At 47.0% G+C, this 13,049-nt stretch overlaps 1 protein-coding gene across 11 annotated transcripts in view; it reads right to left on the bottom strand.

Annotated features, from left to right (window-relative positions):
- NCOR2 (nuclear receptor corepressor 2) overlaps positions 1–13,049 on the bottom strand; it is a 1,084,598-nt gene that overhangs the window by 246,184 nt on the left and 825,365 nt on the right. The gene's annotated exons all lie outside the window — the stretch shown is intronic.

The following is a 13,049-nucleotide window of genomic DNA, read 5'->3' on the forward strand; positions in this document are numbered from 1 at the left end:
TCCACCCTTCCAGATCCATTTTCTCCTTTCCAATGTTTGGACAGAGCACAGTACAACCATTCTATAGTATTTACAGCCCTTAGAAGCATTTCCCCAGTGCTGCACAAACAAACACATAAGAAAACCAGGACCAGAATGCAAGAGACAGTCTGAAAGTTGTCGTGCCAGGTGACAACCCCAAATGAATGGCAGTATTCATCTGTATGAGTGGAAAATGCCAGAAAGGTATACACCGCCACATGCCTGGAAGGGTGTGGACTTCATGGGAGCCTCTTGCAGGATTCCCTTCGCCACAAAGCTTCTTGGCGCGGTAACACGCTTGCTGAATAATCAACACCAGCCAGGTTAGACTTCACAAAACCGGAAAGGGATTATCAGACCAAAGAACCTTGTGCTGATTACAGCAAGTGTACTGCATGAATTCAAAATTCAGGGAGGCAAGCATGTGCCTGTTTATTATATTATTAATTAGCTTTTTTAGGGTCTAGCCTGCGCTTGCGAGATGCTGTAGTAGTTAGAAAAGGGCTCGGAGCCCTGTCCATGTCACATGAGTGTCTTTCATTGGTTCGTGGGCTTGCCTTTTTAAATCTGCTTGCTTTCATTAGTGGAAGACATGCATACATCATGCCTTTTCCGGTGGTTAGCCCTCCTCAAGCGCAGCGACTAAGTACTGAAAACATACGAGGCTCGCTGTTTTCCGTCTGGTTTGTGGACTACTTTTTCTCTTTTTTCGCAGCGCGATCTTGCTTTGAAGAAGTCGAGCGCTTTGCATGTCATCGACCCGGTTACATAGTTAATTGCAGTTTTGCCGATAGGTTTCATTACGAGTGAACTGTAGCAGCGCGATCGTGCTCTTTTTTCCCCATTTAATGAGGCAAGAAAAATCCGGTGGGGAGTTTACAACTGCTAATAGTTCTAACTCAGAGAAATGGAGACCCATTGCATTGCAAATGCTTGTTTTTTTTATATTTCTTTCGCTCTCTTGCCTGACGTATTGTCACAATTAACGCATCTCAATGATAATAGTTTTTCTGGCTCTGGGAGCACTACGCGCACTAGCCGTGTTTGAGTTCAAATTCACAATCTGCAGCCCGCATGCAAGGACGTTTCTCCAGCAGATGCAGAAACCCGCTGAGCTACTTCTCTTTCCACCGTCATGCTGTCCTTGACAATGGCATAAATTAAGCTTGCCGAGGGGACGACTAGGCGGTAGCGCACACACGAATCGCGCAGATCTTGAGGCGCTGTACCGGGAAAGTACAAAAAGTGTCCCATATTCAAAGAACGAGAGATGCAAACCAAGTTAAAGATGCAAGACAGCAACAAGAGGAAGTGTGCAGCTAAAGTAGCGTGCATTTGATGTAGCGTGCATCTGAAGTAGTGTGCAGCTAAAGTAGTGTGCAGCTAAAGTAGTGTGCAGCTATAAAGTAGTGTGCAGCTATAAAGTAGTGTGCAGCTATAAAGTAGTGTGCAGCTATAAAGTAGTGTGCAGCTATAAAGTAGTGTGCAGCTATAAAGTAGTGTACAGCTATAAAGTAGTGTACAGCTATAAAGTAGAGTACAGCTATAAAGTAGAGTACAGCTAAAGTAGAGTACAGCTAAAGTAGAGTACAGCTAAAGTAGAGTACAGCTAAAGTAGAGTACAGCTGATATAGCGTGCATCTGAAGTAGTGTACAGCTAAAGTAGTGTGCATTGGATGTGGCGTGCATTGGATGGGGCGTGCATTGGATGTGGCGTGCATTGGATGTGGCGTGCATTGGATGTGGCGTGCATTGGATGTGGCGTGCATTGGATGTGGCGTGCATTGGATGTGGCGTGCATTGGATGTGGCGTGCATTGGATGTGGCGTGCATTGGATGTGGCGTGCATTGGATGTGGCGTGCATTGGATGTAGCGTGTACCTGAATTCGGAGACCAGCAGAGCTCGACATGCAGAGCCAGGTCACGTGCTGGCAAAGGAAGTGTGCTAGGTGTATGAAAGGCGAATTTAGACATTTAAAAATATTTTCAGGGGCAAGAATGGTGCTTAATTTGTAAATAAATATGTGCAGGTTCCCGAAGCTCTCCTTTGAAACACACAGGTGCTACAATTAAGTGTACAAGCACGGGATACTGAGGCAACGTAATCCTGAAGCCATCTCGGCCCTCGGTAATCCATTTACATCCATTCCCTGCCCCTTTAGCTTACTCTTGTAGCTTTCTCCCTTTGTGACGCTTTTTCGATTTTTCTCTTCCTCCATCTTTCTCATATGTGTCTTTTGTTCGCAGTAATTGCTTGAGGGAGAAAAATAAGTGCCGGTGCCACGCGCTGGAAACCACCGGCTCACATTAAGCACTGAAGCATGGTCGCTCCCTCCCGTTTAAAGGAAAGAGCGCATCTTCCTGTCACCGGGTCTTTCGGGGTAAACAGAAACTGCCCCAAATCGTCGGCAGTGGTTCCATGCCAAAAACGTGCATGTCTTAGTCTCAATGCACATCCTTCCGGTTTAGACAAGCGCTCCGCAGTGTTGGGGCTCGCGAGGAGTCCCCTTCTAACCAGCCCATAAGTATTCACTCACAAATTTTTATGGTAGAAGGGTGGGCGCCCATTGGGAGTGAAAATTTGGGGCTTTTCTTGGGGGAGGGCACAAAAAGTTTAGCGCGAAGGGGTTTAAATGAATCTGAGATATTCCAGTAAAAATCCCGGGCCGCGTTCCGCACCTTTGTGTTTAATGCCTCTACAGAAAAAGGCCAACCATGTACTGCCCGAGGGCGACCATATGTCAATCGACCCTGATTTCTTTGCACTGTGCAAGGCCTACGGGGGTGGAGGGAGAGGCTCGAGGCTGAAGAGACGCTACGAGCGGAAGAGCCTTATCGGTTATTTCATGTCCCAGAACTCCGTGATCTGTTGTCCCCCAGACATCCCCAGCCCAGGAAACACAACAGACGAATGAACCAATGTCCTCAACACGCCCACGCTTCACATCCCCCTCGTCGGATAGTCCCGGGAGACCTTATCTCCGACCTTGACATTATCTCGCACACCTGTGCCGATGACGCACAGCGCCTCTGCCAAATAACAGGTGACCCAAACACCGCCCGCCCATCGGAGGGTGGTGCCAACTGTCTGAGCCGCAACGGGGACAACACCCAGATCCCACCCGGGGGTTCAAAGGTCAGCGTTTCCAAACTCACTACTTCCAGGTCATTCCAGACTGCTTCCGCACGAGCCCCAGCGCAGTGCCTAATCTGTGCCGGGAATTTGCTAGCGGTCCCCATCGGCATCAGTTTTGGGGGCCAGATTTTCATAATTCCACTGTGTCCCAGAAAAAGGAAGGCAGGGAACAAAGAGAAAGAAAGAGATAGAGAGAACAGATCCTGCAGGAGTGAGATAAAGAAATAGGAAGCATAAGGTGGAATAAAGAGGCGTGAGGTGCAATCAAGGCTTGTAGAGTGGAATGAAGATGCATGAGGTGGAATCGAGGCTTGTAGGGTGGAATAAAGAGGCGTGAGGTGCAATGAAGGCTTGTAGGGTGGAATAAAGAGGTGAGAGGTGGAATCAAGGCTTGTAGGGTGGAATGAAGAGGCATGAGGTGGAATCGAGGCTTGTAGGGTGGAATAAAGAGGTGTGAGGTGGAATCGAGGATTGTAGGGTGGAATAAAGAGGAGTGAGGTGGAATCAAGGCTTGTAGAGTGGAATGAAGAGGCATGAGGGGGATTGAGGCTTGTAGGGTGGAATACAGAGGCGTGAGGTGGAATCAAGGCTTTCAGAAAGGAACAAAGAAGGATGAGATGAAATCAAGGCTTGTAGGGTGGAATGAAGGGGTATGAGACGGAATCAAGGCTTGTAGGGTGGAATCAAGGGGCATGAGACGGAATCAAGGCTTGTAGGGTGGAATCAAGGGGCATGAGACGGAATCAAGGCTTGAAGGGTGGAATGAAGGGGCATGAGACGGAATCAAGGCTTGTAGGGTGGAATCAAGGGGCATGAGACGGAATCAAGGCTTTTAGGATGGAATGAAGAAGCATGAGGTGGAATCAAGGCTTGTAGGATGGAATAAAGGCATGAGGTGGAATCAAGGCTTGTAGTGTGGAAAAATGAGGCATGAGGTGGAATCAAGGCTGATCGGTTGGAATAAAGAGGCAGGAGGTGGGATCAAGTCTTGGCACCTTGGTATTCGGCAAACCCCAGCATTTATCAGCACCTCGTGGCGGGTTCCTAAGAAAAACTTAGGGCATCTGTACTAAAAGAAAAAAAGCAATGTCCAAACCAAAGCTTAACAGGATCTCTATTCCACACCGTACATAATGCAACAATGACAGTCAGTTGACCAAAACTGTCCCTACCCCATCAAGCTCCTCCGAATATACAGTGGTTTGTAAAAGAAAAAGACGAGAGAATCACAGCAGTATGGACTGCACAACCACCAACTACATCAGTATTAGGCTGAATGACATTTCCAGTACAACAGCGTAATATTGCCGTGCACTTGTCACCCAAAATTAAGTTGATACACCACGTAATGTATTTACGTGCAGTTTGCGGCAAAAATATAGCACAACCACCAGCGATCAAAGTGAACAATCAGAGCACAAGTGACTGTTTGCAGCTTTCTTTTCAAAATGGACGAGAGGACACATTTCCTGCTAAAACACAGCATCAAATGCCAGTTCTGGATTTCACATAATTTCGTGACGTTTTTCCAATTTTTTTGTTGTAATTATGTCAAAGCAAATTACGCAAATTTCACACACACTCTCTAAGGTGTGACCAAATTCAAACTGACCGACAACAAATGGCTCAAGAAGTTGGAGCTAGTGTAGGGGACAGCACGGAAGAGATAAACACATTTTATAATGGATTACGGAGTCACGTGATCTTACAGTGCAATCAAACCCTAGGCCGTTCCAAACATCAAACCCGAAAAGCAAATGAGGTCTGAATCTGCACAGCAGTCAAGAAGATGGTCACAGTTTGGTTTAGGGTGACTTGAAACCAGCAGCTGCTACTGCAGGAAAACACTCTTCATACAGAGCATCCTAAGCCAGTCCCTCCACCAGTAGGAGCACACATTTTAATAGGAAAAATAATGTTATTTTTATATAGTTCTTGCTACAATAATTACTTTGTGTAATAAATAAAAGATGAGTCTTTTCGTTATTAGAGATTACTACTGGAAGCAGTGTTTCATTTGAGCCGGTGGGGGCCACTGGCACTTATTTTTGGGGACCAGGAGTTATTTTTCCGCATCAGATATTTACAGAGCACAAGAGAGGGAAAAATACACAGTTCGGAAAGACTGAGGAAGAGAAAGACGGCAAAACCGTCTCAAAGGGAGAAAGCAGGAACCTGCGTGAGTGAGAGAAAGGGGCAGAGGTGTCTGGTGGTGGATTAATGTCTAGCAGCCTTGGTATTTGGCGCTCTGATGTTTAATTGAATCGGTTGCCAGCTTCTGAGCAGAGGTTTGGGCACCAGGACTCTCTCTGTCACAAATTAAGCAGTGTACTGTTCAGCATAGTGGATACATGAGGTAGCTTATTAAATTGTTGGCACTTGTGCGCCTTTGCAGAGACAGAAAACTTGTATTAAAGGTTTGCCAAAGCCAATAGGTCTTGGTTAAGCGTGCTATCACATGCAATGTTAGCACATTAGAGCGACACACAGGAGAGCCAGCAGGAGGGCTACAGTTGTAAATGAGTCCCTCGTGCAGTTGAATGCAACCAGACAGTGAGGGTGGAAGTATACATTAGAATAGCCAATTGCATTAGCTGAGAGATTTAATACTCCACTGAGCTGAGCCAAGACGTGACTGAAAGTCTTAAGTCAATGGCTGAAAGAGGCTGGTTGTAGAGAACACATGAATGAAAGGAGCAAACCTAAAGCCCCCTCTATGTATATTATTAAAATAAATAAGTATGTTTTCCAGCCGCACTGTCAAAACCCAGCCCCAGAAAAAGGTCACTTGGGCCACGGAGCCCATCACAACATGTTGGCTAGAGTGCACGATGTGCCGACAGACATTCTCCACTTGGCAATCTGCCCCCTAATGCTGTGGCTGAGAGTTGGATAATAGATTTTGGAAACGTTACCTTTGTTGCCTTAAGTGATTGTAGTCAGTCCTCTCTGGTATGACCAACATACATATCCTTCCCATCTCAGCAAACAGCTAATCCAGTTATTGTGTGTAGGAGGCTGGCCTGGCTTGTAGTGGGTACCAGAGGTACTTACATCTTGTGCCAGGCCCAGTTATCCCTTATTAGTGTAGAAGAGGTGTTTCTAGCAGCTTAGGCTGATAGAAGGTAGCTATGGCAAAGCAGCTTAGGCTGAACTAGGAGACATGTAAAGCTCCTACTATACCACTGGTGTCATATGCACAATATCATAAGAAAACACAATACACAGAAGTACTAAAAATAAAGGTACTTTATTTTTATGACAATATGCCAAAAGTATCTCAGTGAGTACCCTAAGTATGAGGATAAGTTATATACACAAGATATATGTACACAAACCAAACTTAGGTAAGTAATAGCAAGAAAAGTAATGCAAGCAATGTAAAGTTACAGTAGATTGCAATAGGAGCACATAGATATAGGGGCAACACAAACCATATACTCCAAAAGTGGAATGCGAACCACGAATGGACCCCCAAACCTATGTGAGCTTGTAGAGGGTCGCTGGGACTGTAAGAAACCAGTGAGGGTTAGAAAAATAGCCCACCCCAAGACCCTGAAAGTTAGGTGCAAAGTGCACCTACTATCCCCAGAGAGCACAGAAGTCGTGATAGGGGGTTTCTGCAGGAAGAACAAACACCAGCAATGCAACAACAGTGGATTTCCGGACCCGAGTACCTGTAAGACAAGGGGACCAAGTCCAATAGTCGCGACAGTGGGCAGGAGCCCAGGAAATGCCAGCTGAGGGTGCAAGGAAGCTGCCACCTATTGGAAGAAGCTTGGGGTTCTGCAAGAAAGAAGAGGACTAGGAACGTCCCCTCTGGAGGATGGATGTCCCACATCGCGATGAAGCTTGCAGAGGTGTTCCCACGCAGAAAGACCGCAAACAAGCCTTGCTAGCTGCAAGGGTCGCGGTAGAGGTTTTTGGGTGCTGCTGTGGTCCAGGAGAGACCAGGATGTCGCCACTTGGAGGAGGAGACAGAGGGGGCACCCAGCAAGTCAGGGAGCCCTCACAGAAGCAGGCAGCACCCGCAGAAGTACCTGAACAGGCACTTGGAAGAAGAGTGAACCGGAGTCCACGCGAAGTCACAAAAGTGAGTCCCACGACGCCGGAGGACAACTCAGAAGGTCGTGCACTGCAGGTTAGAGTGTCGGGGACCAAGGCTTGGCTGTGCACGAAGGAAATCCTGGAAGAGTGCACAGGAGCCGGAGCAGTTGCAAATCACGCAGTACCCAGCAATGCAGTCTAGCATGGGGAGGCAAGGACTTACCTCCACCAAACTTGGACTGAAGAGTCACTGGACTGTGGGAGTCACTTGGACAGAGTTGCTGAGTTCCAGGGACCACGCTCGTCGTGCTGAGAGGGGACCCAGAGGACCAGTGATGCAATCTTTTGGTGCCTGCGGTTGCAGGGGGAAGATTCTGTCGACCCACGGGATATTTCTTCAGAGCTCCTGGTGCAGAGAAGAGGCAGGCTACCCCCAGAGCATGCACCACCTGGAAACAGTCAAGAAAGCCGGCAGGATGAAGCGATACAAGGTTGCTAGTAGTCGTCTTGCTACTTTGTTGCGGTTTTGCAGGCGTGCTGAGCAGTCAGCGGTCGATCCTTTGGTAGAAGGTGAAGAGGGAGATGCAGAGGAACTCTGATGAGCTCTTGCATTCGTTATCTGAAGAATTCCCCAAAGCAGAGACCCTAAATAGCCAGAAAATGAGGTTTGGCTACCCAGGAAGGAGGATTGGCTACCTAGAGAGATAAGAGCCTATCAGAAGGAGCCTCTGACGTCACCTGCTGGCACTGGACACTCAGAGCAGTCCAGTGTGCCACAGACACCTCTGTTTCCAAGATGGTAGAGGTATGGGACACACTGGAGGAGCTCTGAGCACCTCCCCTGGGAGGTGCAGGGGAGTGGTCACTCCCCTTTCCTTTGTCCAGTTTCGCGCCAGAGCAGGGCTGGGCGATCCCTGAACCGGTGTAGACTGGCTTATGCAGAGATGGGCACCATCTGTGCCCATCAAAGCATTTCCAGAGGCTGGGGGAGGCTACTCCTCCCCAGCCTTCACACCTATTTCCAAAGGGAGAGAGTGTTACACCCTCTCTCAGAGGAAGTCCTTTGTTCTGCCTTTCTGGGCCAGGGCTGCCTAGACCCCAGGAGGGCAGAAACCTGTCTGAGGGGTTGGCAGCAGCAGCAGCTGCAGTGGAGACCCCGGAAAGGCAGTTTGGCAGTACCCTGGTTCTGTGCTAGAGACCCGGGGGATCATGGAATTGTCACCCCAATGCCAGAATGGCATTGGGGTGATAATTCCATGATCTTAGACATGTTACATGGCCATGTTCGGAGTTACCATTGTGACGCTGTACAGAGGTAGTGACCTATGTACAGTGCACGCGTATAATGGTGTTCCCGCACTCACAAAGTCCAGGGAATTTGCCCTGAACTATGTGGGGGCACCTTTGCTAGTGCCAGGGTGCCTACACACTAAGTAACTGTGCACCCAACCTTCACAAGGTGGAGGTTAGACATATAGGTGACTTATAAGTTACTTAAGTGCAGTGGTAAATGGCTGTGAAATAACGTGGACGTTATTTCACTCAGGCTGCACTGGCAGGCCTGTGTAAGAATTGTCAGAGCTCCCTATGGGTGGCAAAAGAAATGCTGCAGCCCACAGGGATCTCCTGGAACCCCAATACCCTGAGTACCTCAGTACCATATACTTGGGAATTATATGGGTGTACCAGTATGCCAATGTGAATTGGTAAATTTAGTCACTAGCCTGTTAGTGACAAATTTGGAAAGCAGAGAGAGCATAACCACTGAGGTTCTGGTTAGCAGAGCCTCAGTGAGACAGTTAGGCATCACACAGGGAACACATACAGGGCACATACTTATGAGCACTGGGGCCCTGCCTGGCAGGGTCCCAGTGACACAGACAAAAACAACATATATACAGTGAAATATGGGGGTAACATGCCAGGCAAGATGGTGCTTTCCTACATTGTGGTTAACACAGAAAATTGAGGCACAGACGGGATGTTGCCAGTCTCGCAGATGGAAGCACACGTGCTCTGCAAGGAACGCGTCATTTTGTAACGGAGCTGTACCACATCCTGCCACTAGGAGGTGTGGTAATCAGACTCTGGAAATCCACGTTAGCCTGAGCACAAAGTACCGGATAAACATTTCCTGGGGAGGGCGGACACCTCATGTTTCTTAGCATCTTGGACTAGGTGTCAAACAAGAGGGTCTCAACAAGAGCATATGAGCCTCAGATAATTTAATCTAAGAGCTACTGAGTCATACGGTTTTGCTACACACAATAAGTCTCTTAGTGCAGATTTACAGGTATCCCTTTTCCCTTTTCATCACATTGACTCATTAATGTCTCCTGGCTCTATTCCACAGACCATGGTGAAGCAGATGAAAGAAGAGGCTGAGGTTCTTAGCACAGGTCATGATGGACAACATGGCCATGCCCTCAGTCACCCGGTCTCATGAGTCACCCAACAGCAAAAGGTAAACAAGATCGCTTGTGGGCGAATAAGGGCCTCATATTGACGCAAGTGAGAACATTTCACCTTGGAAACCAGTCACAGAATGGAACGTATCCATGCTTTTAGGCAGCGCTCAATATCATACCTAGGGCTGGATGCAAGGGTGGGTTCCACACCTAGATGTTCTACACATATGCCATCATCTGGTAAAGACAATCCCGGGCTCTTGGCCATTAAGGAAGGTAAGGGAGGGGGGCAAAACAGCGAACTTAAGAGAAGGTGGCATCAATACGGAGTAGGAACACGATCACTGATGTACAACAGTGACCTATTAATTAGGCATCGGTACAATTATTAGGTCTTACAAATACCAAGCCTGAGATGTTGCATGTAGATGGGTGCTGACTTCCTGCCCAGTAGTGGGTTTTATGAATTGAACTACTTCCGTAATCTAGTCGACTTGTGACTGCGTGTGTGCCTGCGGACATAAACTTCGTGAGGTACTTCGAAGCCAAAATGGAGTGTATCCGAACTGGGCTCCTCACAGAAATAAAAGATTTATCTACGGGATAATATGTTTATAATTTACTTGTGAGCAATAGAATAATCGATCAGGCAACAAATCCATGTCTCATATTTAGAAAAAAACACATGACATTAAGGATGAAGTTAAAAACAGAAATGGACAAAAGACTACATGAGGTAACATGGCGTCAGCTACCAAACAGTAATACAGAATTTTTAGAAGGTACATCTTAGATCTCAATAATCATACCGAGGTTAGTTTCCTGAAATAAAGTAACAGCTGTATACAACAGCAAGGTTTTGGAAATACCACCCACCTGCATCTTGTCCATGTGTCAAAGGGAGCTGTAAGAGGTCCTAATTCTACAAAACGATATAGTTGGATGGAGTTAACACAAGATGCAGGCTATAGTGTGCCCAGAAGGAGTCGGCGTAAGCCCCTCTACTCGGGAGCTTCCTGGATTCCAATTCCTAACCTCCTTTCTGCATATATATTTGTATCCCTCTGTGGCTTTGGCCATCTGGTTTCACATAGTTTCGAACCCCTTCCTGTTATTAGAACACCATTCACCAGTCCTGGGATTTCTTTTCACAAATCACTGTCACCATCTATCTTTCACTTATCACAAACATAGTAGGAGGTGGGGGTTGCGCCATTGCAAGTCCCACAAGGACATAAGCAGGGGCAGACACATTTTCCTCTAACCTTGAGAGTACATACCCAGCAGTCACACCGGGGAGGAACCATCCCTGAAGTCACACTCATCAAAGCCCGAGTTCCATCTGTCCACCTAAGGAGCACTTCCTTTTAACTTCCCCCTCTTCACCAGAGTTCTGGGCTAAACTAAAGGGGTCTGCTAGCACCACTGCTGGACGCGGTTCACTTTGCTGTAGGCACTATGGTAGCCTACCCAGTCGATGAATCAAGGCAAAGCACAAGTAGCAACGGGAGAGACCGAAAATGAGCACAGCAACCCCAACCTAGTGCACATGTATTCTGAAAAAAGATACTTTTCCAACACCACCTAATGTGGAAAGTCGGCACATCATGTGATCTACAACAGATGCTGCAAACATGAATTATCATTTCTACCACACAAATGTATTCTGTAAATTCAAAACCTGTGTCTGTGGCATCCTGTGGCACCCGAAACTCATTAGAACAAATGCAAATCATGTTTTGAAATACTCTCTTAGGTATAGTTCATGCCAGGCCAGACATACTCCTTATTTTTTTTATAGTACTTGCATACCACCAACCAGGGATAGGCACCCATTGTCCTAGTAGGCCCTGGCACTGAAGAGAACTACTTTGTGCGCAAATGTGCACCTGGTGAAAGAGCAGAATAACATCACTCCCAATGAAGTTAACCAATGTCTCAAGTGGGCTGACACACTACCCCATGCCATAAACTGCAGTGGGAGGACGAAAAAATGTGGACAAAACAGACCAAGGGATGAAGAAGGCTGGGTGAAAGCCCTTGTAAAACATGTAAAATTTTAAGAAAATCAACGGGTCTTGGCTAATGCCAGACCTAAAAACTGGCAAGAAGCCAAGGCTTCCTAAGATCTGACAAATCTGCAGAAACTAATGTCTCATGGTGCCAACCAATGTGATGTGCAAGGAATGTGTAGCTTTTGAAAACAATAGAGGCTTAAAGGTGATTTAGTGAAATCTCAGTCACAAATGCATCAAGTTGACATGGAAAGGTAAAGGTATGCTGTATTTCACATACCTTTGCAGTCTAAGACGCCTGCCAGCCCTATATAGATAGAACTTGCTATTGGGATACTCTGGGATTTACTGACGTGAACACAAGACGCAGGAGATGACTGGAATTTGGATGTTCAAACATTCTTGAACTGGACAGGCACTTTTGCACGGATAAAGATCCATCACGGATCCATTTTTTTCTAACGTGAGATGCACTTGGTCTACTTTGTAACATGGTAAAAACAGAATGTCAGCGTTTGGAATGTGGGCATGCAGGTATTTTACCTGCACAAGTTCAAAGTTGAATTGGTGTGTACATTCTGACTAGACATGCACGCTCATCACAATGCCTCGAAACATCAGATGATGCATTAACACATTGGCTATGGTGAACCACGCTTTCAGTGGATTGAGCCCTCATTCAGGCTCAACATCAATCGAACAAGGGCTGAGCAAAGCAAAAGCTGATGCTAGCAACAATAATGAATACAAAGCCCTATGGAATACGTCAGTCAAGGGTTGCAGCGAGCCACTGATGTCTAACAGCAGCCGCCATGACAGAATGAGTAAACTTGAGCATGAGCAATGCTTGATCCATCTGCTAGCTAGGAAGGGTCCAAGAAATGACTTCATCACCACACACAGTGAGGATCCCTTCCTTAGGTTCAAACTGTGCTCCTTGATGCCTGCTGTCTGCATCACTCCATCATCTTAATACTTGTCTCTACTGCGCATCCCTGAAACTTCACCGTACCCGCAGGAGCCACACCTGGTCAAAATTGATAAGTGCACAAACGTGCATGTGAGAATACTCTTAAAAGGGCAAGCGATAGCTGCACAAGTGGCTCCTATGGATGTGCTAAGTGGCTGCTTAGGAGCAGCAAATAAAAAATTGCCTCTGAGGTTAGTGTACCTTTCTGAAAACCTGGCCACAAGCTAAATTTACTGAAATTTGCTGGGACAGATTCTGAAAAACGGAGGCTATGCCGGACACCTATCTTGGACATCTGAGTGCCCTGTCCTCGCCTGGCACAGGAGACCACCCGGCACCAGAGCGATGGGGAGCTTCAATCGTCCCTGTGGGCAGTCACTGGGCATGACCATCAACAAGTGACAGTAAACAGTCACTACATGTGCCGAATGGATGCAGTGCCCCACAGGGT

Source organism: Pleurodeles waltl, chromosome 11, assembly GCF_031143425.1.
Source record: "Pleurodeles waltl isolate 20211129_DDA chromosome 11, aPleWal1.hap1.20221129, whole genome shotgun sequence".
NCBI lineage: Eukaryota > Metazoa > Chordata > Amphibia > Caudata > Salamandridae > Pleurodeles > Pleurodeles waltl.